At 36.1% G+C, this 27,646-nt stretch overlaps 1 long non-coding RNA gene across 3 annotated transcripts; it reads right to left on the bottom strand.

The window, feature by feature from the left end:
* Positions 1-1,676: 1,676 nt before the first annotated feature.
* On the bottom strand, positions 1,677-22,571 carry LOC120532196. 3 transcript variants are annotated; one of them, XR_005634251.1, is made up of 5 exons: positions 22,438-22,571; positions 19,814-19,861; positions 13,077-13,160; positions 8,476-8,540; positions 1,677-2,974 (listed from the first exon to the last, which is right to left on the bottom strand). It is a non-coding gene; the product is annotated as an uncharacterized LOC120532196 (long non-coding RNA). The 3 variants fall into 3 exon arrangements; XR_005634250.1 differs by lacking the exon at positions 19,814-19,861 and having other exon boundaries at positions 13,077-13,164; XR_005634249.1 differs by lacking the exon at positions 19,814-19,861.
* Positions 22,572-27,646: the final 5,075 nt, after the last annotated feature.

Below are 27,646 nucleotides of genomic sequence, written 5' to 3'. Positions count from 1 at the left end.
CAAAACTGGCTAAAACAAAGAAAGCAAAGGGTAATAGTGGGAGGAACCTTAACAGAATTAGGTGATGTTAAAAGTGATGTATCTTAGGAGTCAGTACTGGGACCACTGCAATTTTTAATATATATCAATGATCTGGATAGGAATATAAACAACAAGCTGGCTCAGTTTGCGGAGGATTCCAGACTATGTGGAACAGCGGATAATTTAGACTCAGAAGAACCATTAAAGGGTTTTGGACAGAATACAGGCTTGGTTGGCAGATGTAGTATATTAAACAAAGGAAGTACACTAGAAATGTTTGATATGACTACATAATGGGAGGTCTGAAACTTGAAAGTACCCCTGGGAATCATAGTGGACAGCACCTTCTGCAGTACATTCAGACAGTGAACCAAAGCCATCAAGAAGGCTAACATAATGTTAAAAACTTACACAAAAAAATGTGTAGACTACAAGTCAAAGAAGGTTGTGCTTAAGCTTTATCATGCACTGGTGGTGCCTCGCCTGGAATACTGCCTGCAGTTCTGGTTTCTGGTCTACAAAACAGACAGCATTGTTAGAAAAAGTCAACAGGAGAGTGACAAGGCAGATTTCAAGACTGCACGGTATGAGTTATGGAAGATTAACCAAGCTGAACCTTTTCAGTATAAGAAGATGGAGATTATAAGTAAATTCAGGCCATTGCTTTAAAAAGAGTTCAACAGGAAAACAGGGAGTAGATATATCGAAACTTGTTAAATGTAAATTTCACACCAATGTTAGAAAGCTGTTTTTTTTTCACACTGGAAGGACTGTTAGGTGGCAGACCCCCTGGGTTGCATTCGTGTCTCTGACTCCCACAGAAGGGTCCATGGGATTTGGAGTTTGATACAACCCTGTTGGGGTCCATGGGCACTGACAGGGGGTGCTACAGCTGCCCTGGGTTACAGCACTTCCACCACACCCAGAAGTGTTGCTGGAAGATGGTCAATGAGCACCTGGATTATTGCCTTATAAAAGGGGCTAGCTTGGTAGGAGGAGTGGATGCAGGACAGAGAAAGAAAGACGAAGAAAAGGGATTTGTGCTAGACTGTGTTTGGTGTGTGTGTGACTGTGCTGTACAGGTGGAAAAATAGGGGAAGACGTTTCCCATGGGAAAAAAAAAATAAAAATGTGTGTGCTGAACTTAAGGTGATACGTCTGAGTGTGTCAGGGTTGGAGTGGCTGGCACACCTCGGTGGTCCTCAACACAAAAAAACACAGAAACATGAAATTAATTACCAAGTAGTGTGGTGGAGAGTAAAACTTTAGGCACTTTTAAAGCTGTTATTGTGAAGAAATTAGAAGGATAAAATTGGCAAGCTTTGCTGGGCTGAATGGCTTGTTCTTGTCAAACATTTTCTAATGCTCTAATTTGTAACACTGTGTAACTGAGTATCTTTAACATGTACAAGGATACATTGTATTTGGTGAAAAAGCAAAAACAAACTGGTATTATACATTGTATTTGGTGAAAAAGCAAAAACAAACTGGTATTATATTGCCTTTGGCAAAAACACTTCTCTACATATTACTCAAACAAACCACAAAACAGGTTCTACAATTATAGATTACTGAGTCATCTAATGCATCATTTCCTTTATGGATTTTCTCATGGCATCTTTACAGATTTATACAGTATACCCAGTTCACAATGTTAATTTTAATAACAGCCACAACACAGTTAAAAATATATCTTACAAAGCTTGCATTTTATAGTAGTAGGTTATTCTAGTACAACTGCCTTTTTTGTAGTTTGTAAAGTCCTTAGTACCAGTCTGCCATTTACATTGAAACTTGTGGTTTCACATTTCCTGAAATGTGTTAGCACACTCATAAATATGAATAAAACACTAATATTAAAAGCATTCCAATATATAAATGTTCCACTTCACTTTTAGTCTTGAATTTACTTTTTCAGTGTATGTTTATGCTATTTATGAATGTACACAATCATTTTGTTTATCTGTATCTGACAATGACCTATGTATGCTGTTGATTAAAGAAAGGTGCTATAAAAAGTAAATGCTATTCTTCTGTAACTATCTTTTTCAATTTTGAGTGTAGACACTGTATTGATATCCACTGCCAATGTAAAACCAATTTAATTGAGGTATGGTCTCTTATGAACTCTCTAGGGTTAACAAACACGTTATTTTGCACATACGCTTATATGTACTCAACTTCCAGAACTATACATCAAAACTAAATATACATTTTATCCTGGGTAAATCAGAGTACAAGTATGAATGATTAGTAAGAAATAATAAAGTATGCTATTGATGCATGAAGCAGAAACTTACTTTATAAAATTATTTAATTACAATACTGGTTTATTAACTTACAACCAAATAATATCAACATATTTCATGATTGACTGCCTGTTATTTCATAAAAGTAACATAATGCAATAATAACAGGCAAATAAAGGTAAAGGGTTGGGGTAGCAAATGGTGATCTCCATCTATATTGTGAATACTGAACAAACAAAAAAAAATTTTCACAAATAGACATCTTTTCAAATGGGAGTCTCCGACCAGATTGGGGAAGGATAGTGCTGTTGCTGGTTATTACACCAATGAGGCGTAAGGGGTGGGCTCAGGCATCCAAAAACAGAAGTAACGTCATACATCATCAGCCTACACTTCTCCAGAGTTGCAGAGGGAAGGAGAGGAGGCATTGCCAACCCTCAACTCAGGATGGAATTGCAAGTTGACAAGCCCTGATAAGCCTTAGGAGCTGCTTTTGATATTATTGCTCACAGCATATTGCTCTGCTGGCTTGATAAGGAGATGGACTCTCAGACACCGTTCTTCATTTCATATTCATCAATTCATTTTCAATACATGCAGAAATTTGAGGTGATACTTTGTAATTCCTGTATGCACTTAGATTTTGAATTACTCAGAGTCTGATGCCGTGACCAGTTATTTTTTCCCATGTTCCCATGTGCTACCTGTAGAAAATGTAAATCAAAACATATTACAGTTAGTCAAAGGAGATACAAACAAGTTCCATTCCAAGAGTGCGTTCGCAAGTCCAGCAAAGTTAGCCTACGCATTCAGCAAACATAATGCAACCCCCAACCCTCAACTTCTATGGAAAACATATACATGTACAGGTATCTGAACATAAAAAAATGCTAATTTTCTTACAGAATTTTGTTACAGATTTTTGTGTATTTTAGCAATAAACATAAAGTAAATTTTTGTTTCCATTGTTTTCTGTCAGCTGAAAGCACTATTTACGCTTTCAGATAGCCTACATATGCAGACCTAACCGGCCTCTCCTCAATTCCTATTGAAAACATATTTGTAATGTACAGTACACAAAAAGTGCTTTTAAAAGTTAATATCTGTATTTTTTGTTACACATTTCGAGTGCATTTTAACAACAAACAACTGAAAGTTATTTTTTATTCCCATGGTTTTCCATCTGCTGATCTCGGTACAGTAGACTCGCTTATCGCTAGCAAAAGAGCCTAAGTGATTGTCTTCAAATTCACTTCCAGCTGCCACACACAAAGTCAGCAATTGGATGGCATCATCACTTGACACCTACTGCCCATCTGTTAATATTGATGCCTGGTATGTTTTTATGGTGAAGATTCATAGAAGGTTTTGAAGTGCGGACAAAAAAAAAAAAGCATCACAAACATCTTGCACTGACTACAGTTTAAGTGTATGAAAATAAATACCCTCACTAAGCCTGTGGTACTCCTGATGGCATGCTTATATCTGACAATCATACATTAGAGTTGATTAGGACAAGATGATGAGAACAAGCTGTTCACAAGATCCGACCAATGGTCCCTATTGCACATGCGTTCCACCACACTACTTGGTTTTATGTGATACGTTGATGTGTCATTTCATCCATCCATTGCCTGGACCCAATTTCTCCACTTTGAGGTTGAGAAAACCGACCCAAGCAAAAGTGAATATGCCAAACTCATCAAAATGTATTGTAGTCAAAGGAGAGGGAGAAAATGAACTAGTTTTGAGCAGATTGAAAGAGTGCATTGGTCTTTTAAGTGTCCCTGAAGGCTACAGAAATGTCTGCCATTAATGCTGGACTGACCATTGTGGCCAAAAATATTATCTTAGGTGCAAGGCCACCATACCTTCCTGAGATAAATTATAAAGATAACAGAATTCAATATCAGAACAGTAACATATGAATGTAACAGTAATAACAGTAACATATAAACAGCATGAATTCGGTAATGTCTGCCCCCCACAGATTCAAATGCAGGTACTCATCCCTCTCTTGAACCAGAAAGTACAGTTTATTTTTTCTCCCTTGATACTTTTGCTCATTCACTGCTAATGCTCTCAAATAAGTGCAACACTAAATAATGGGAATCTTTCTGGTTTGCATCAACTGCACAGCACTCTGGGTAATACTATTAACACACTAGATTCACATATTACACCCAGGTCACATACAAGTCCATACATAAAGAGATTACCTTTAAGACACAAATATACAGAATCTTTTTATAATTTCCTTCTGAATGTGCATTTTGTATTTCAATGTATTTTCAAGTGCTTTATTTAGCATACTGCTAGGATCAGTGCTATATAATTGGAGGGATGTCCCATCCAAAACTGGCTGCTACACCTCTGTAATGTCATGGTGGCCGCAAAACATCATGGGGTGCTGAGAAAAAAAGTTTTTCTAAACTGGCTGGACAATGAATTTCAAGGAAAATATCTGGTGGACACGGTTGCATATTTGCTCCAAAAAATAATTTGTTGAAGTTTGCCAATTAACACTAATGAATTGTGCATTACCCTTTTAGGCTTGGTGAAGTGTTTACCCTTCTATTAGACACCACACTTGTTTTCCACCATTACAATTTTTTATAGAATGGAGACCAAAATACTTAATGTACTATGTTCAGTACTTGGGGAAGATGGGAAAGAGAACTGGGGGACACTTATTATTTTTAAATACTACCAGATGATACAAAATTACTGAAGTGGAGGGTAAAAAACTTAATTTGATGAAGTGACATACACTACAGTACAATCCACAAGCTTTTGCCAAGGGCTTTCTGCGACAGGACCACAAGTTACTCTGGTATCATATAGCAAAAAACAGAATATTTTAAGCTCTCATTTCACATCTACTAGAACATTTTCTTATTAGGACATTTCAGCCTTAGTAGTATATACTAATGTGTTACTAAAATGAAGTGTCAAACCCTGTTCTATTTTTAAAGCTTGAAACGTATAACTATTACATCTCATTTGGTGGTGATGACAAGCATGAAGTACATGGCTTGCATAGCTTGTTCGCTCTGAAAAATGTATGCTCTTAGGATGAACTTACATAAAATTATGCATTAGACTATTGAAAAGGGAATTGGAATTGAACAGTCCTTATTAGAAATCTCATTGAACCCCAGCAATTATTGAATAGACAGCAAAACCACTGAAACAGTTTGTTAAACAAGCATGTATCAAGTTCCCATTCACGTCTAAAAGTGGCCTTCAAATCTCCAAGTCATGAAATCCTAAAATTCCACTTGCTTGATGTTCTGTATCTGAATATATTTAAAGTTATGAGTATATGTGACATTGAATAATATTATTGATTAGATACTCTGCATTGTTCAGTGGCCCTGGACCCAAGTGAAAAGAACCGAAGATGAATCTCCAATTCAGTCAAAGGATATTTGGAAAAGAAAGCCACCTTGGAAATTATTGAAATGAGAAAGAAATGTTATACATTTGTAAGTGTTCCTGTATTTTTGTTTTCAAAACATGTTGTAATTGTCATATTAATATGGTAATACATTCTGTTGAATATATACTGAGAAGTGAAGCAGCTGAACCAGCTTAATCCAATTCAGAGTAATACGGTGCTGGAATCCACCTTGGAAGCATTGGATACAAGGCAGAGACTCATCCTGGACCAGAGTGCTAGCCTTTTTTCATTACAATAGTCTTAATTCAAGAAAAAAATGGCAACTGACATTATTAACAGGTAACAAGGTAAGTAGTGGCAGATATACAATGTGGAGAGAAAGAACATTAACACAGACCCCCTCATTGGTTAGAGTCGAGTATCTTGAAAAGACTGGGTGGAGATGTCAGCAGAGACATTTAAGTTCACCTGGGGACATGGTGCTCATTATAGCATTAATCTGTGACAGGCTTGCCCACAACTACCATGTGATCTGCACAAAATGTCATTTTCCCTGATAATTTCCATGTCTGGTGCAGATGTAAAAGAATTCAGTCAGACCATTAAAGCTTAAAAGATAAAAGTGAAATAAATAAAAAGCCTCTTGTTTTCTCCTCAAGGAAGTTTTTTCAAGTAAGTTCTAATTTTAGTTAACCGTGTGTTACCACGTACAGTTTATTTGTTAATTTGACAACTTTTCCATCAATTTACAATTGTAGCATTTATTTACATAATATTAGCAAGTCAGAGGTAGTCTGCAGCATGCTTTAATGAAGGCCATTTGCCTAGTGTGACACACTAGTCTGTAATTCACCCTGACAGAAATCAATTAGGTTGATTTTGTCTTTAGTCACAGAGCTGACAACCAATGAATTTTCATTCGGAAAAACAATGCATATGATGCAATGATAAGAAATAAGGAACATGGGTGTTTTGGTTTTCACAAACATAAAAGAAGCTCATCTGTCTGATGTCACATGTTTTATGTACCACAACAAACTTTGGAAAAAAAAGGGCTAATATTACAATTGAACTCGCTGTACCTGTTAATCAGTTGTACAGCACTGGCTAAGTCAATCAGTGTGGCATTGGTTTCCAAAAGGAAAAAAAGGGACAAACATGACTATGCTGGAAAATTTGCCATGCCCATTAGTTTTTATTATGTAAATCGACATGGTCTGGCAACAAAATCATCAGCTGCGTACTGTATATACACAACGACTGGAAGTCACATAATGTGACACCAGTGACACTGATATGTTTGAGTCAAAGGACAGACTCCAGACTTGACCTATTTTGCAGGTGGATCAAACACGTTTCCCATTTCCATGACACTGAAAAAGCCACCATCTGAGATAAAGGGACATGTTTTGTTGTTTCATGAAATTATTGTCTCACAGTGTCGGAGTATATTTATGATGGTTTGGCTCTAGTATTGCTTCCTGCCTGTGTCTGAAGCTGATGGGATAAATTCTAGCCCTTTATTACAAATTACTGGCAAATTCAAACTCAGAAAAATGGATGGATTAACTATAGTGCGATACCTAACTGCAGTCAGTGCTTGAGAGTAAAGAGATAAACAATACTTGTTCAAAGACTTACGATATAATTTTGAATATATATGTGGAAGCCAGCATGTCAGCCTATTTAGTCAATTAATATTGTTGTTTGTCTCTTTAGCTTCACCATCTGTAGCCTGGTTAACCAAACAGCTCAGGGCTTTAAAACACCTTACTGCTTAGAAAAACCTTGCTGAAAATACTAGGAAACCTCACTCTTCTAATAAGCATACCACCTCAGAGAAATACAACTGCCTTCTTCCATCTCTGAAACATGTCTAGACTTTGTCCTGTTCTTACCCAACACAGTACTGAAGTATTGGTTAATGTCCGAGTCACCTCACGTATAGATTACTGTAATGCTATTCTATCTGGCATCCCACAAAAACATATTCATCGCTTACAACTTCTTCAAAATTCTGCTGCCAGGATAATAACCTGCTGTTCTAAATCCACTGAACATATTACACCTATTCTCTCTCAGCTTCACTGGCTCCCTGTTCACTACTGAATACAATACAAAATACTGCTCTTAACATTTAAAGCTCTCCACAACCTCACTGATCTCCCACAGACTTACACTCCCTCTTGCTTACTCAGATCCTCATCTGCAGCTCTACTTTCTGTACCACACATCAAACTCAGTTCTATGGGAGCTTGAGTGTCTCTCATTGTGCTCCTCAACTCGGGAATTCTCTTCCCTCTCATATACGTCAGCTTCATTGAATAACACATTTTAAAACTGCCCTCAAAACTTATCTTTTCAAACTGGCAAACCAATTTTGAATTTTGCGCTACTGCTTGTTATCTTTGTTTGTTTGCTAATTATTTCTTTTTAATTTCTTATCATTCTCTTGTTTTTATTTTACCAATGTTGTTTAATTTTATTGTAAGGTGACCTTGAGTGCTAAGAAAGGTGCCCATTAAATAAAATGCATTATTATTATTATTATTATTATTACTATTAACTTTATGCAAAAGCACTTATTTTGAAGGTAGTTCATTTTAAGATAAATATTTTGTAGCCAGGACTGGGTAGTATGAAACTGGTAAAAATGATCAAGCATGCTGCTTTGGTTCTTCTGCTTATTTTGTCATTTTGTCTAAATCCAACCCATACTGCTCCTTGCTACATGGGACATGTTTACCATATGTGCCAACATAACTCTGTTGCTTTCTGGCACATTCCTTTTAAGTCACACACCTTTCCTCTTCCCATTTATACAGTGTAGCCATGTTCTATGTTGTCATCAGCAGTGGCACACACACCTGAAATATCAATTAAAGTGAATTAAAAAGAAGAATAAGAACAAAAACCAAAGAACACCCAAAACATTTGATAAATGTTATTAAGCCTCTCCTGGGACAATCTCCACTAGAATATTACATGAGCAATGCTACCTTTTCTTTCATCATCATATTATATACAAGAAAGAGATTGTTTACTGAGACTCACCACATTCATTTACCAATCCATTTTATACACACTCTTTCTTTTATAGGGTTCTGGGTAGCAACATTAAGCCTAACCTTTGGAATGGCACACTAGCATATACTTACACTAGGCTAATTAAAGTATTCTTGACAGCATATAAAAGAAAACTGGTGTACAAATAGAAAAATCAATAGACAGGGAAATATGTGCAAATTCCACAGAGGCAGTGATCTGTGAGTTGTGATGCTCCAAAACACTGCGCAATACATTCATGATGGCTTTCTTTTAACTAATTTACCATACATTAGAAAGAAAACATCTTTGCATGAGTTGCTGAATATGCAGGATTTGTCCTGTCGTGAACTGCCTAGGCCAGTGGCTTAGACTGTAGCATGGTTTTTGATTACTGTATGTCGTCTGCCAAATAAATATTAAAATCTGCACCTTCTGTAAAACTTCATGTTCTTTAGTTTCTTTATGACATTCTCATATTTAAAGTGGCAATAGTACTGAAAATATTCACTGGCAGTTTAACATTTACTTTGCTTTTAGCTGAGACTATATAGATATTTGCAAAAAAAAATGCACACATATTAACATTTCAAGTTATTTGTTTAAAAATTGGTATTGCTGACTAAAGTTTTCTCTTGCATGTTGACATTCTAATCTAAACTGTTCTATTGTCCTTATTACAACTGCTGTTTAGCATGACAGCATGCAGCGTCAGCGGTGAAGGAGCTCCCAGTTGATGTGCCTGCCAGGCTTCCTAGGCAACTAAAGCCTCCATGCAACGTTCCTGCTTATGCCCGAGTCATCTGTTTTCATCAATGAAATCTACTGCAATATTTTCCTTGCTGTCTAAATATTGAACACTCAATGCATATTTGATAAATAATTCTGTATTTACGGAATTAAAAACTAGGCAAAAAAAAAAAAAACTTATTCATACCTTAAAGTATTGAGATAGTATTTTTTATTTTGGCTAGCCCTTTCTTTATACTTTATTGTATTACTTGTCTTAATATTATTTCTTTTAGTTTTGTGTAAGATACACAAAAGATACAATGAAGTCAAATGATAAACACATTTATTCATGTTCAGGTTGTATTTTTTTAATCAAGAAAAGAATAAAGCTCCCTGTGTCTGTGTGGGTTTCCTCCCACAGTCCAAAGACATGCAGGTTAGGTGCATTGGCGATCCTAAATTGTCCCTAGTGTGTGTGTGGGTGTGTGCGCGCCCTGCCCGGGGTTTGTTTCCTGCCTTATGCAATGTGTTGGCTGAGATTGGCTCCAGCAGACCCCCGTGACCCTGTAGTTAGGATATAGCGGGTTGGATAATGGATGGATGGAAGAATAAAGCAGTGAAATGGTGCAATACACAATACAACATACTGTATACAGTAGTTTTGAAAATAACAATACACATTCAACAGAAGCAGCAACATTGTTAATCAGAATGATTTTAGTTATTTAAGACTAAGGTGTAAATCCTTACACTCTATATGGTCATTCATAGGCAAGATGTACAAGTGGTAAGATTGGAAACAGTTTGTTAATTAGAACACTACCTGTATAGCTTCACCCATCTATCCATTAACTCATCTTACTCAGTTCTTTTCCACCTTATGCTCAAGCAGAGTTGGAGCCTACACAAGCAGACAGAAACCGACCCTAGTCGTGACACCAGGGTATACACAAGCATACAATACACTCCTTTACACTGGGCCCTTTTATGAGTCTAAAATACATATTTTTGGGATTTTGGAAGAAACTATAATGCCTGTAGAAACCAGTGTGGCCACTGGAAGACTGGGCAAACAAGCAGCTGATCAGGCTGAGGAAAAACAAATGAATATACTGTATGTCCCCGGAGCTGTACATCTGCTTAGCTGAGTGATGTTCAACCTTGCCATTTCAGTACTAAGCCCATGTTTGTGTTACAGGCATATGAGATGCTGAGGCCTATCTTAGCACAAAACCAGCCCTGGGTGGGACATGTTTGTAACCCCACAATCACTTGGACCTGGCCAAAATCAAAGTGCCTGCTTACTAAGCATGTCTTTGGGATTTGAAATATCAGAAAAAAAAAACATATGCGTAGAAGGATTGTTCAACATCACACTGACTGTAATCGGATTGTGAAACTAAAGAGAGGTCTCAAGAGCCTTGAGGCAACAGAGCTGACCAGTGTACCTCAGTGTCATAACAGGATATTCATCCTTTGTTAAACAGATTTGGATTCTGTCTGAACTGAAACACCATATCAAATTCAATGAATGAAAAGAATGAGCATATAATGCGCAGACACATTCTCTAATAAATCTATTTTAAAAATACACTTTAGGCTTCTCTTGTGCACTATCTCCCCACTGTCTTCCCAGATAACAAGATACCTGCTTCCTTTTATATTAGTTTTCATTTTTCTGGCAAAAAATATTTTCTCAAAAACACAGCCTCTTTGAAATTGGTCCACCTCTTTATGCAGCATGCTGTTATCCCACTGTAAATGCCCATGTCACTAATACTCATTTTTCAAAATTCATTTTATTAGGCTTTTTTCCTTTCACTTTGAATAAGTCCTATTAATATAATTTCTAATTAATTAGTGTGTATGACGTCCTTTCATTTGCTAGCAAAGCTATAGACCAGTGTAAAATATTTAATAGTCCAGAATGAGATTTCAACTTTACATTCATATGTTTCTGTGAAATTGCTCTTCTTCACAACTTATGCTACTCCCTGCTTAAAGCCCTTGGCACCTGAGCTATACTTGGGATACTTGATTGCTCTATCACTTTGAGTCCTGCTCATTTAATCATCCAGGAATCTTTAAAGTACAACCAAAGGAAAAGACATACATATTATGCAGTCTTTCCGTCAGTCAGTCAATTTTCTTTTATAAAGCGGTCTGCATAAAGCAAACAAAATGACAATTTAATGTAACATGATAAAAATTAAAAAACCAAAAACATGATTTATCAATAAGAATTAAGATTAAGATTTGCATGAACTGGATGCCAATGGAGAGCATGAGGTGATAAAGCAGTAACATCAGAATCCAAAAAGTCTGTAAATATGGTTTAAATCAAACAATACACTTACATGTGTAGATATTTTAAAATGCAAGGCAGGAAAGATGAGTTTTGAAGCACGGCCTGAATAGAACTATTTAGTGGAAATTCACAAACAAACCTAGGGAGAGAGCTCCAATAGGTCAGATCCACAAAGCTAAATTATCCAATGACTAAGAGTTACATAACAATTCTTTACAATAGTAAAAAGACCAGAGGATGTCAGTTTGTTTGAATGTAATGTCCAAAGAGAATTAAAATGATAGTCCTTTCAGACAGTTTCTTTTAAACAGTGATAGGACTTTCTAAAAGGTCAGCTTTTTACAAAGGTCATAAAACACAATGAAAGCAAAAGGGGTTACCCTAAATTTGAACTTAAAGAACATAGCTAAATCACAACCATAATCTAAACCAAAATTAATAGATTAATTTTGCTCAAGTCTTTTGCAAAGTCTGTACTTAATTTTCATAAAGCTTAATTGCTAGTTAATATATTTTATAAGATGAACAAAATAACATCATGCAGTACACTCAGATGCCTAGTGGCACTCAGCATCCTCAGCAACATGGTGGTATCCATGAATACAAAAATATAAAATGGTGGCATCCTAGAAAACAAATAAACACAAAAATGGCATCACAAAAAATAATTTTAAAATATAAAAGGTAACAGTTTAGATTTGGTATTACCTATGTTATAACTGCCAATAAAATAATGATAAAACAATGAAAAAATATCAAAAACATGCAAACTTAATAAACAAATTATAAAAAGTTATTAACAAAAATTTAACTCCTCATAGCAAAAAACAGCTTTGTATATCAGTAGCAGAATTATCAAAGAGGAAACAAATGGAGTTGAACCAGTTGAGTGGGGATGTGTTCATTACACTTGGTCTGTGTCACAAGTTTGATGTAATACATTTTATTAGCATGAGTACAGCAAGCAGGAAATATCAGAAGGAAAACAGATTGTTGGTTAAACAGATGGAAAAATATTTTAAGAAAATATTTACAAAGTATATTTTGTAGTAAGTTTTACTTTAGTAAGTTACAAGAAAACACCATCTAGCATTCAACATGGATATCCATTATCTAATGCACATGTGCTCTCTAAATACAATAAGATCTATTAAAATAACCAGTATTTACATCTTTGTCATAAATGTTAACATAAAATTAAAAAACAGCTGCAATATGTTGTGGATCCTACCAGTCTGCTACTGGGGTCTTCGGTGCTACAAACATTCAAAGCAACAAAAATTATAGATATCCAGCCATCAATTTTGTCTGCACTCACTTGTTTTGTCCAACCTCCAAAAAGATGTCAGTTCATCTCAGAGCACACACTCCAACTGTGCCAATCCATCTTGAGATTCACATTCTTACTGGGACAATTTGGAGACATAAACAAACCAACCAGTATATGTTTAGGTTAAAAGGGACAGAAAAAAACATTAACACATGATGAATGCTAAAACATCACATAAAAGAGAACCAGGCTAGGAAGTGAAAACTGGACTGAAATATAGGGAAAAGCAAAAGTAATATGCTGTGCCACAATGCTGCCCAAAATACAAACCTTGTGGTAGATATCATTTAACCAAATAGCTCACATTCTGCATATCAACTGAATAGCTGAACTGGATAACTACAGCACAAATTGTACATTATCTTACAAAGTAGCATAGAATAGACATTAGAGAGCTTAGATTGAGGAGAAAGATACTGTACTGTGTAAAGGTTTAATAAAAGAGTGGAGAAATCAAGATATTTAGGCAAATATCTATAGTGTGGTTTATAAGCATACTGTTAAGAAATAGTATTGATCTCTCCTACTTTCAAAGGATAGTCAGTCTTCTTTTATGCATGCTACCTAGAAACCCAACCAAGCAAACGAGGGTTCATTTATTTTGGTGTGTGTCTGAATAATATATTTCATACTTATGAAACAAAAAAAATCCTCAAGTTTCATTCCACCTCTTAGATTGACAAAACAGAGCAGAACATAAATTGAAAAATGTTTATTGTATGGAAGCAAAACTAAACTTGGAAAAAACTGGATAAACAAAATCAAAGACTTGCATAGAAAAGCAAAACTAAAGGGAAATGGAGTGGCTGGGGCCACAGAAGGGTGAGCTGTTTTTAACAAAAGATCTGCTATGTTATATGGGTGGGTAGTTCTTCAAGACACATGAACCAGTTAACTGTGAGTAAGCATTATATTTATGTGCAGCATGAGCATTCAGAACAGTGCAATGAATTAAGAAAATGCAAGGGTGGCTTAAACTGGGAAAAAAAAAAACAGAATTGTAAATAGAGTAGATATAGAGGGGGTTCACACCAAAGGAAATTTTTTATGAGACTAGGTGCAAATAAGGTTGTCAATGTTGCTTGTTGAGTCTCAAAAATGTGAAGTGTTGGTAGTGATTAATACCAAATGTTTTGTTGCTGAACTTATCTTAAACCTTTTAAAAATGAAATGTTAAATACATATATTGAATAATGTTAGTTGATAGGTCTTTCATATTCATTTGTTACTCTTATCTTATTATATACTAGCCAAGTTATATGGCATGGCCCAGGTGAGAAAATAGAAAGAAAGAGGGGGGAAAAAAAGCTGTATATTATAAATTGCCAAACGTTACTATCCTTAAAAACATTTTTGATTTAGTACAGTATACACATATTGTTCATAGTGGAAAGCATCTTGGTATATACAGTAATATTCTTGGGTTTTTTTTTTTCCTTCTGGGTTAAATCAGTGAGGGAAATGCTGAATTAAAGAAAAAGTCAAATGTAATGCACAGGAATCAATGCCAGATCTTTTGGTTGAAAAGTCAATGTACTAAATATCACACCAATAAAACAACCTGTATGTTACTTGTGTACTGTCAGTCTTTGTAGCCACTCTGAAGACAAGTCATCTCTGTTGAAAAAGTTTTACTTTCAAAACCTCATTTATTGTAAGAAGAACCTGCATACTAAATATTAAGCCCATGGCTTGAAAAACAAAGATGGGCACAGAGAATGTGGGTGTTAGATATTGGGATTATTAATAATTTTTGTTTAGCATTTTATTTCAGTAAATGTCTCTTTTCCAGTGACTTTTTTGCCAGTGTAAATATTTGATCTGTTTCTTTAATTAGGAGAAACATGAGCTCAAACATAAATCATTGCTTATCTCTGGTATAAAATACTATTATTTATATTTAATTGAATACTATTATCTTTTTCTTCTTCTTCTTTCAGCTGCTCCCCTTAGGGGATCATCTTTGTCCACATATTGATTTGCCAAAATTTTACACTGGATGCCCTTCCTGACGTAACCCTCCACAGGCTTGGGACAGGCACGAAGAAACACACTGGTTTGTGCATCCCCTGTAGCTGGGTTAATATCTTTTTAAGAATACAAAAATAGTGTCAGCATCACGTGAAAGCTGCAAGTATGGTGATAATATTTTTTGGACTTATTATACAGCGAGTCTATGAGACTAGCAGACAGTTCTATTTTAGAAATTAATAGCCAAATTAATACTCTTATTAACTTTAAGTTATTGACACTCAGTGCAAACAAGGTAAAATATCATTTAAGCAATGAAAGTAAATTTGTAGCTTTTAGATATGTTAGCTTATGCCATCTAGTTTATTTTTTTAAAATAAATTACAGAAGTCACTGCTACTATTATTAGAAATTTACACAACTGTTCTGGTTACTTCCAAGAGCTCTGGCTTACAAAGATAGACTCTTCATGTGTGTTTTCAAAAGACAGATGGATAGAAATGTGAAATCTTATTTGTCAAAAAATTGTTCCTTTGTTATTTATATTTACACTTTGCCATTTCTAAGTATAATAAATAATGCAAAAAACTAAATTGGATACAACATATATTGAACATGGCATCTAATAGACACATTTAAATCATTCCTTTCCAACCAAATCAAGTCAAAAGAAAAATGTGAGAGAATTGAGAGAATTCGTGCAAGTAAAAACTGAAATATAAAGGAAGAATTGTAGTAGACTGCAGACAGGCAATAACTGTGAATATGCACAGATACAATTTAGTGTAGTCTGAGACAACTTCATAGTGGGCTAGTTGAGGACAGTATTGAGAAATGAATGCTACATGCTAAAATTTTCAGAGCCCCCTTAATTAGTACATTTTTTAAACAAATTTTACATAATGTTTGTCATTGATTTCCTATTATGTTAAATTAGATTAGAATTGTTTCAATTGGACACAATAAAGAGGAGTTAGCAGTGTAGTAAAGGGTTTTCAAACATTTCATTCATTGTGTTTATCATTAAGTAATAGTGCACTATCAGATATTACATTAAAAATGGAATGAGGATTTATCATAAAATTAATTGTGATTTGTGAGTGGGTGAAAATTGTGCCCCAGTAAGGTATAAGAAGAAGGCAGGCCAAAAAACACGGCCAAGTCTCTCACAGTTGGGGACTAATCGAAAGTAAAAGTTTGACAGTAAGAGATGAGAAAGAAGTATGTGATGTATGACTTTGAACTGATTTAGATGTTGCCTCGCACAATTTGTAGACAAATGTGTTCCTTCTAGGCTTGTCTTCCATTCATTACCTGTCAATCTAATTATAAGGTCATGTTCCAAGAACTGTATCAGATTGTCTAAATTATATTACTGTGAATACACGGATATAGTTTTCAAATATTTCCTTGATCAGCTTTGATTCTTTATAATTCAACCTCTATAGTAAATAATAGAGGGCAGATTGGTAATTGACCTATGTAGATTTTAGCATTATCTCAGACCTGTATGAAACTGAAGCATTTTTCAAAACATAACAAAAAATACAAATTGCCTGAGGTTTAAGGTCACACTTAGAGAATATTTCAATAAATATTGTGTTGTAATGGGCATTTTTAAACTCAGATATCTGGCCTTTCACCTAAGCTATTAATTTGTCATCAAGCTTGTCTGTTTTATTAGCTGTATCCTTTGCCCTTGGTTATGTAAATTATTTATGGCTCCTGTATGAGGCAGGATGACTGAATATGACAGACAAGTTTAAAGGGGGTCAGCTGTTTTTCTTCTAGTCAGTGTCTTATTCTGACAGTGAGCACAGTGCCATTTGATTGTGTTGGAGAGGCAACAGCATTAATGAAACAGGGCAATTTTAATGGTTAATTTATTAAAAATATAACAATAGAAATGATTTGGCTTAAATGAAATATGAAGACAGTTTTACACAAAGCTTACTGGGCAGAGACAGCTTTGAAAGTTTAGACAGCGAACAATAGAAATCAAACAGAGTGGGAGGAGGAGGACAAAAGAACGTAACACCTCAGGATCTCACTAACTGTATGTGGAGTTAAAGAAGTACTGTATGAGATGGGGCTAGAGAACCTGAACCGCAGCCACTGCAACATCCCAGGCCCAGAAGCACTGAAAATGTCTCCAAGCATGTGGATGCCTTGATGGACCCTGGAGTTTTCCATTTTACTAAACTTTAAGCTGACTGCAGGACCCAGCATAAATGTTATTTTATACATTCTTATGATGACAGCTTGTAATTATCATTAAGGTTTTACCTTTAAAGTTCAATATATGGCAATTGTTTCTTTCCTTTGTACGAGTACTTAGTACTTCTCATTATCATCACCTATCATTGATCACTGAGATCACTCAGTCAACTAAAATATGAGCAGGAAATTTCTGCCTGTGTTTTGTTATGCTCAGGTATAAAACAATGGGCTTGAAAAAAAAAACACTCACACACTTTTATATCAGTCTGTGCAACAGAGAATGAGCTGCTAAGGTGAAAAGTAAGTATGGCAGACAGAACAAATCATAGCTTTAGTCCTTTTCTTTGAGCTGAGCATTACTGTGTTCAGAAGAATTTTAATGCATTTTAAAAGTGTCTCACTATACCAAATCAGTCATTATTCATCATTCTAGTTCCATTCTTTCATTTATCATACAGTCTTTCAGTCATCACTTTAATTTAGACACTCTGCTCCAATAGTTTTACTTTTGGTTTGAAACCAAGTTAATTGACAGGAACAGCTTGATGGATCTGGTGAGTGTTAAAGCACCTATTGTATGTGGCGATTTCACACTGGTTTATTGATTCCTTTTGCAAGGACAACAAGAAGATGTCTGCTCTGCCCTGTATGCTTTGTTTTTTAGTGCCTACATGTACCAGCGTGGGATGATTATTAATTTATTATCATCAGTCATTATTATTAATGTTATTTTTTTTTGTTTACACTTTTTAGCAGTGTAGTGGTTGTGGTTTGTTTTGTTTTAAATGTATAAAGAATGCCGTTATGTTTGTGATGTCATTGTTGCTGCCATGTCATGCTTCTAGTTTGAGGGGCAACCCTATTAAGCATTACTTGCTGCTATATGGCTGCTAGGCATGTAATGCCTTTTCCATGTGTCCAGGGGAATTATTGTTGTCATTTTATATACGTGGGCTGCACAGTGTAAATAGTGTTTGAACTTATTGTATGTAAATAAAAGGAAGACTGTGAGAGACTTTGAGCTTGAATAAAATTAATTTAGTTGTGAATCTCTTATGGAATGAGCTTTGTTTAGGAAATTAAGTTTAGTGTTGTTCCTTGGCAACATTAGTGAACCTCTGTAATTTGATCTCTGTTCACAGTTTGTTGACCTCTGCTATTAATGACAATCCTTTAGATATGCCTTTAAAATAAACAAAAGATCTCTGCTACTCCAATTAAAACTGGACCGTGAGAAATTGCTTTAAAACAGTCAATGGTCATAACATCTGTGTTGAAGTTTACATATATGCAGTGACATGGTAATCATCTTCCAAACAACTTAATCTGGTTTATACAGCAAAAGTTCAAGTGGGATAGACTAGAATGTGGTCATCTATCACTTTCAAATAACATTTTGCTAAACAAACTGAACAGCTAACTATGTACCAAAGTGCCACTTAAAGATTGTTACATACAGTACATGTCTCAAAAATACAGCACATGTGTGTCTTCAATCATTACAGCAAACTTCCATTTACTGACCCTTGTTGAAACATCTCAGAGTTACTGCGAGGCTGGAGCCCATTCTGACCGCTTTGGGCACAAGGCAGTACTGTACATAAACCAACTTCAGTCCATCAAAGGGCACTCTCACACACACATTCACACTGTTTCAATTTAAATTGGCCAGTCAACGCAACATACGCAGATTGGACAGGAAAAAATGGGGAAAACCCTCCATGCCAACAAAACACCGTCCCAGCATACAAGCTCAATTTCTTGAAGCTATCAGATGGCTACTGAAGCACCATTCCGCCATATACACATAAATGATTTAACAATTTCTAAAGTCATTAAACATAATGTAAAATTAAAGTGACAACAACTGCAACAATGAATACAAATAAAAACACTGGATACTGTAGTATCAACAGAAAATAGAACTTATGGGCCTTTTAAAGTATAAAGCCAATGTCTTGCTGACTTATGATACTAGGCTTCCCCATGCCACAATGCCAGCAGCTGTTCAATCTAAACACCCTTTGTAATATGATAAAGGACACTCCAATTCTCCAGTTGCATTTTAATATTAATAAGTATAATTCTGTGCTTTCCACTGACTCACTTTGCTTTTCATTAAGTGTTACATTTTTGGATATTAGGGTGGGAATTGGTGGGTTGGGTTACTTTGTATGCCATGTCTGTTTCTTGAAATATCCTGTCAAATAGTCATTACTTAATAAACATTTGATCACAAAAAAAAAGTTAATAGCAAGATGTAAGTGCTTTTGAGTAATTTACTTGTTCTAGACATAGAGAGAAGTTGTCCCACATACAGGGACATTCTTGTTTGCATGTGCTAATTAATGTGTAACACATCACCACCCTCTGGAACCATGATTAGTGAGTATAACTATCTTACCTCAAAATGTGTGCATTACTCATCTGAAAAATCTCAGAGCATAAATTAAACTATTTCAAAGAGAATACTTCAATGCTACATTCTCTAACACTTTAATAGGATGTACCACTAAGTGATATTAAAGCAGTACCTTTTTTACAACAACATGTGGTGTCCTTACCACTTTATAGTACAAATTCTGGAAAAAAAAAAGATAAAACATTATAAATTAGAGAATATTGACTTAATAATATTTTGAACGCATTACTCTTCGGACTTCCGTGTAATATTGTGATGATTACAGCAGCTCCGGAAACAGACTCAGGCTGGTAGTGAAATATTAAAAGAACATGAATACATTCAGCAAGCAAGCAGAGTTTGTGATGACAGGAAAGATAATACAGATCTAACTCACCCTCCCCCCAAGTATTAGCTTTCAAAACTTTTTTTTTCATTTGTTCATTTTTATTTTCCTTGTTTTTATTTCTTTTTTTTGGGAAAAACTCTTGAAAAATATTAGCATATTATCAGTTATATTAAGAGTATAGCATTGCTATGTCACCATACATCACTTCAAGAGAGGCCCACCAAATCAACAACCTAATTAAAAAGGCAGGCTCAGTTACAGGATACACTCTGCACCTCCTGGAGGAAGTAGCAAAGGAGAGAACTACAACAAAACCGAGTCCCTTTATAAATAATGCTGCACATCCCCTCTCTGATATACTAACACATTCAGCCAATGAATTGTTCAGCAGAAGTGTGTCAGGAAACACTACTGAGGCTCCATTATACCAAAGGCAATAGGTCTGTATACTGCCTCACTGTAACTGCCAAATCAGAAGTTTCTCTTTTTGATTTCCTTCCTTTTTGTCATTCTGGTGTGTGTTCAGACTACTGTATGTTTAATTATTTAATAAGCTGCTGCAAAAGCCAAAATTTCATCCTGTGGACAAATACACTTCTATCCAAACTTAATGCTTAAAATATTTTGACACATATGACAATAATTGATACCTGTTTTAGAAGGAAAAGGACACCACATCTAGAAGCAAGTGGTGTTAATGTGCTGTCGGACAAAGCAAGAAATTTAAGATCCAGAATCATTATTCATGAAATCATCCACTCAGTCGTTACTTTAACAAGCCTTCATTATACTAAGTGCTATTAAAAGACCTTGACTAAGCAAGAAATTATATTGGAGGTCTAAGCAAAAGGATAATAAAACACAAGGCAACTACAGAAAAACATAATACTCTCAAAGCCTATTAATCAAATTCAGTGTTGCATGAGGCCACGGCCTACGCTAGCAGCACTAATTAGTCCTAGACAGAAAACCAGTCAGTTTGGAAAACCAACTCATGGCACACACTCACATCTGAACAGGACCATTTAAAAGTGACGATCCAATTATCCAGTACATTTTTGGGAATGATGTAGAGAAACCAGAGTACTGGTAGAAGAACCTTACACAACCACCCTAGGAAGACACTGCAGTATTAACAATAACTACATACTGTAAAGCAGCTGAGTACATTTAAAACAAGTAACTGGGACACAATTTGTCACAAAACCAACAAAACAAACAATACCTGCAAGCCATACAATGCAAGATGTTTAAATTAATATACCTGTAATACAACATTCCAAGCTACATGGTAATCTGAAATAATGTGCAATCACTAACAACCAACCAAGTCTTCTTCAACAGGTGTTTCAGCATTTGCTTTCCATCTTCACAGCCAGGTAAAAAAAATATAAAGACAGTAAATAAGTAATGTTACTACCTTGACACCATTATATATCTTTAAATTACAGTAAATACAGAATTGACATAATGATTCACTACAAATGACATTAAGGTATCTTAGGTCTTTAACTACCTTTTAGAATTGTGGCTTGGATGCTATTTATTCCCTAATTTATTAAGCTCATCTGATCATATCATCCAGTTTAGATCAATTACATATCTTAAAGGCATTTGGGGCCAGTTATAACAATTGAAGTCAAAAACCACAATTTGAACCTGCTAAAACATCTTCAGACGCCCCAAAACATAGATACTCTGTCCTTATAACATTATCAGATCCCAACATGCTTCAATATGAAAAGGACATGCCGCGATGGAAACAGCTACAAAGGATGAAAAACTTTAATATTCCACTATCATTAATGAAACCTGTTGCAGTATTACCAATTACATAGTATATTTAACACGTAACTGATACCACATTTGTCACAAAACCAACAAAACAAACAATACATTTCAGCAATGCAGTTTCCAATATTGAGCCCCAATATAATTATCTGAAATATTTTCAGTGTTCAGGTTTATAATCTTGAGCATTTTATACTTTGTGTGCAAAGAGAGATGCATGTTAAAGCACTTTGAGCTGCATAATTTGTATGAAAATGTGCTATATAAATAAACGTTGCTCTTATGATCAGCGTCAATATAGCGTTACAAAAAACGCTCACAAATATAAAAATCTGACAATAAAATACCCATTCAAAAATAAAATTTTTCCTCAGTGGAAAAACTTGATTTTCAATCAGCTTTCATCTGTTTTGGAATTCTGAACAAGTGAAGAAAGGAAATCAGAAATAAAATGAGAGAGAGAGTAAAGGCAGTGCGATAACAAAATTGTATTATCCAAAATGGACCGGGTTGTAAAATTAATGGTCAAAAAACATACTAAACCCATATGTAATTGTTTTATCAGCATAATGTAACTTCTGTAAAAAAAAAAAAAAAAGACGCAATCACACACTAACCATATTGCCTAACACTCCACACAAGCTAATTCCGGTAACAGCATGCAGAGCAGAGCTACAGTTTCTGGGCTCCGCGCCAACCCCACGCAAGCACGTAACCGTCGCCCGCAAGGCAGCTTGCCACGTAACGCGGCCGGTTGACTCAGCGCTGAATCATGAATTCCCAGGCAAAGGGTTTCCCAAGCCTGGCGGCTAAGCAGGCTTAGCCAATCAGGGGACGGTTGGAGACCTAGACACACCCCAATCCTTTTAGTTGGCGACTGGGTCGATTAGAGGGCGGCTCACTAGGTCGCGGGCTGTCAAAAGCAAGAAATAAGTCTCGATGAAATTCACTGTTTAAACTTGATGGATGAGTAACTGAACAAGATGTCAAAATATCAATTTTAATGTAATTTGACTTTTCAAAAGGTGTGAAAGTTTAAGTTAAAAAAGATTACACAATGAAAAAAATGCAGCAGCTGTATCTTTTTTGTCGCAAGACAAGGTTTAGCTGACCTTGTCAATATATCATTATCATGTACTTAACATCTTTACTTACTATGCTATACAGTCATTTAAAGTAAAAGTTTATTTTTACTCACTTGCTTTTAAGTTGATCTTAATATTTTGTCTCTTTTTCTCCAGATGAGAGCTGTGGCTCATTCAAAGGAATATATTTATTTTAACGCTTTCAAGTTATATAGCATCAATAAGGAGACGTTTTCTTTAGTTTCATGGAGACTACAAAGCAGTTCATAAAATGGATGGCTTCAGGGGTCTGGACAGGGGCAGAGCCAGACATTGGCACTGGGCGGCATTTCTATGTGGTCAGTACTTTATCCAGAGTTGGTTCTTGCCTTTTCCCCCCAGTTGTGAAGCTTTGAAAGATAATGGACGTTGAAGAAATCAGTGGATAAAACCTTTAAATTGAGTAATACAAAGCTCACCCTGACTGAATACAAAGCAATCCCAGATTATTAGTAATATGTGATACGTGGAAGGCATAATTCAATTTTGCAAAGGAAATCTAATTCGGATCTGCTTTATAACCTTCCATAAATATTGATAAAAATTTCATAAAGGGGATGTGTAGAGCCTAACCTATCCATATCAGTGTTACTGAATGTAATATACTGTAGCACTGTGCCTCTACAGGTGCTCGCTTGCTTCAAATGATGATGAACATTTGCTTTTCCGAAGACTGGAAACAATGAGGAACGACATAAGTACATTTATGTTAGGTTGAATTTCTAGTGGGGACTAATCAGTCATTTGGACTTGGAATCCCTGCAGACTTTTTTTTTCTCCTGCTTTTCTGGAGTTGTTTTTTTTCTATCCTCCCTGCCTTCTGGCCTTTTCATCATACTCACCTTTAGAGACTTAGAATACTGAACAATACCTAAAGGCTCTACTTTTCTACTAATAATATGTCTATTTTATGTGAGCTGATATTGATTTATATTTTGTTACTTTTTCATTATTATTCTTACCTAATTTTATTTTCTTCTTATAACTATCTCTTTGGCATTTTTAAAGCAATCTGAGATACATACTGTGTATGAAAATGTGCTTTAGAAATAATTGTTGTTTACATCTCCCTTTTAGGTTGCTCACTGTCACTAAAATAACTGCTTGCTGTTGCCACACTAGTTGGATTTCTTATGTGATTTTGGCAACCTTGCCCTTTTTATAGGTTCTTCTGCAGCGGGCTCTGAAGCTGCTCATTTGTATGATTGAATGGCAGCTCATTCTTTTGGCAACATATGCCCAGTCTGAAACAATTTCTTAGCACTGTTATATAGTCATTCCTTTGAAGTCACCATCCCCAGTAATTACTTTCAACTGCTTGCAACGGTGCATAAAGTCTTTGATAGGGTGGGGTGGTCTTCATTTTCAGTGTGGTCTTACAACTGGTGACAAAGACACATCACAGGAGGTCTTGAGTGCTTTGTTGTCAGGTGGTGCAGCATGTTAAGATGTTGAGTGTTGTGCTATCAGATGACACAGTAGAGACATTAACTGCTGCACTTGTGTGCAGTGATCTGTCCATCATAAGTGGGCAGATGAACCTCTTTGTGTGGAGCTGAAGATGTACTGGTCTCTTAAATGTCTCTATGTGCTGAAATGATGTTACACATGCCATTCCAGGTCAGGACCTTAGCTTTGAAATTCTCCCTTCATGGCTGTTCTGTAACTCTGTTATGATCTGCCTCATCCTTTGCTTGCTCAGTCTTGTCACCAACCTTGGTTCACATTGCAATGAGCCTGAAGCTCTGCCAGCAGCTACGCACCCAGACAGATAGACCTTTGCAGACAGAGAGTTGGCTGTATGATGCCTGATGCCCTAATCTATATATACTGTATAATTCACTAAGGGCACGCAAGACTGTGAGCGCAAGCAAGACAGAGCCCGCCAACTCTAAGACCATGGGATACGCTCGACAGAGCCCCGCACGCCAACTGTAACCGTCCTCCAGAGTCCAGCATCACTCTCGAGGCACGCAACAACTCACCACACACAGCTTCAGTTGCTTTCGTCTGTGCAAAAGTCCTCATGCACCTCTGAGCCACGTTGACTTTACACCGCACGCAAGACAGAGAGCCACGATCGCCAACTCACAGAGCCCCGCCCGCCAACTCTAACTTAGTGCAAGCAAGACAGAGAGCGCACGCAAGACAGAGAGCCCCGCCCACCAACTCTAACACCATGGGATACGCAAGCATTTAGTGTTGTGGCAGTAGGGGGCGCTAGTGCTCCCTTGAATCCTCACGTACAACTCCAGACACCAGGTAAAAGTCCAAGACTCTTTATTTTTTAACACAAATGTGCACCAAGCACCTTCCACACTACTCATAAACAATAAACCAATACAGTACTCTAATCAATCCTCCTCGCCCAGACACTTTGCTCCTCTCCCTCCCTGCACAGCTCAGCGTCTGGACTGAGCCTTCGTCCTTTTATAGCCCCTGACCCGGAGGTGTTCCTGTCCCAGCAGTCCACAGTTCCTTACTCCTTCCAGGTCAGGGCAATCAATCCATTACTTTAACCCGGGAGCATGACACTCCTTCCCGTCACGTGACCGTGACGTACTCCCGGGTCATAAGGCATCACAGAGCCCAAAAGCCCCCCCCACAGCGACTCCTGGTGGTCCCCAAGGTATCCAACAGGGCTGCGTATAAATACTATAAAATCCATAAGGCCCTGCTGGACCTCGGGGCACGATCCTGCTGTCAGGAGAGCTCCTCCTGGCGGCCCGGGGGTGAGGACCGGCATGGGAAGCCGGCAGTCCTCCACAGTGTATAAATGGATATAAATAATTGCATGTAAATGATTCGCTAAAATCTGTTGTATGTAAACGATACTGTTTAAAACGTTACTGCTTTTTCATCAGAAAACCCCGTTTCCACGTCTACCTGTATTAGTTTAAATACCACTTTTACCGCTCACAATAGGGTGGACGCACTGACTTATCGTGTCGACTGGGCAACAGTCTATCTATATATGTCTATGTTTTCCGTAGCCTGTTACTGGAAGGAACTCTCTGGACCATTGGCATTGGTTTCGGTCCTTGCTATTTTTGTTATACTGCGACAGTGGTTTCCTAAGCCTTTGTTATATTGAATTCCTTTCTCACCATTTTCCGTTCCTATGGCTTCGGCTATTGTCTATATATTTTGATAATATGAGCATAATGCACACTACTACTGTCATTGCAATATTGATTTTTACCGATATTTATGAAGTTGCATTTATTAATTATTATCTTTATCTCACAGCTTAACAGCTAAGGATTTCCTTCACATTGTACTGTGTGTTTAATTGTATGTAATAACATACAATGATTGATTTGAGTGCCAATGGATTCCTACTCTTTACATGGCTGTTATAGGTAACTTTCTATCCTTAAAAGAGCACTGTTGCCACATTAGTTGAAATCAATATGCAACTTAGGGAGGCTTGGCCTTTTCATTCTGTTGGCAATATATGCCTAGTCTGATACAACTTGTTAGAACTGTTACAGTACTGTATGGTTAGAAATAATGTTTGGCTCAGTGATAATCTTTAAATTAACCCAAGAAGAAACAAAATCAAAACAAGGAGAACACCCACTGAGAAAATTACATTTCTATTTTTGTATAAACAAAAGTTTATGTCTTTAACTTTCTAATTATTAAAAAATACTGATTAGCACATATTCTGTCAAGACTTGTGTATTTCATTCAGCTACTACGGTGTTTCTTATTTAGAAAATGCTATATGAGTAGAAAAACAGTTTTGCAAAAGTCACTTGGTATGTTTTGGCAATTTTTGAAATATATTTGTGCTTGGCATATGTCTGTTTTATATAAAACAGGATCAAATGTCTTTGAATGAGTGGATTAACACTAAGCATCATGTATAATTATTTATAAATGTCCTTTCATTCTTTTTTTTTTTTTTGACTGGGAGCTTTACAAATTTTCTGTTTAGCTGGAAGTGAATTGAAAAGTTGCACTTAAGAAGATATGTGCAATGACATACAGTACGGCATGAATTGGGAATGGAACAATACTAGACTTATCAACAAGTCAAGCTGCAGTATACAGTCTAGCCCCATAGTGAGTAGAATGTTGCTTTTTGTTTTTTAACATTTTATATAATAGTGATATCCATTAAGTTTGTGAGAGAGAACAAAGCCATTTTTTCTATACTGATTACAACTTGTCCATTATTTCATTCAATCAAAAGAAATTAAACACACAGTTGATGGCACACACAACCATTTTATTTATCTAAGATGCTGGAACCTACACACTCCTGCATCAGAGTGCATACTGGCAGCTTCAGTCCTTCTCTGGCCAAAGCACATTACTGCCCTCTTTAATCAGATTACAGTTCTTTTATCCCATCTGTCTATTCCTCTGACAATGACTTTTCAAGCTAATGAATAATCTGCAAAAAATATTGGGAATCACCCATCTCTATGAACCTCAGTAGGCAGAGTGCATCACTGAGCGATTTTCACATAGCATTATACAATTGGTATATTTGAAAAGTAGGCTGGAATGTTTGTAATCAAAATGTATGTGATGGAAGGGAAAAAACTAAATTATTTAAAGGTTGACTGCACTTTCAACACATGGTTCCCACTTATCTATAAACCATTGGTTCAGATGTTATATTCTAAGGTTTTTCAACACAGGTTTGTACAGTATTTATTATGCTACAATTTATTGTGGGGCAGTTTGA

Source organism: Polypterus senegalus, chromosome 7 (genome assembly GCF_016835505.1).
Source record: "Polypterus senegalus isolate Bchr_013 chromosome 7, ASM1683550v1, whole genome shotgun sequence".
Taxonomy (NCBI): domain Eukaryota; kingdom Metazoa; phylum Chordata; class Cladistia; order Polypteriformes; family Polypteridae; genus Polypterus; species Polypterus senegalus.
Note: the sequence above shows the minus strand (reverse complement) of the source record. Positions and strands in the feature narration are given on the sequence as shown.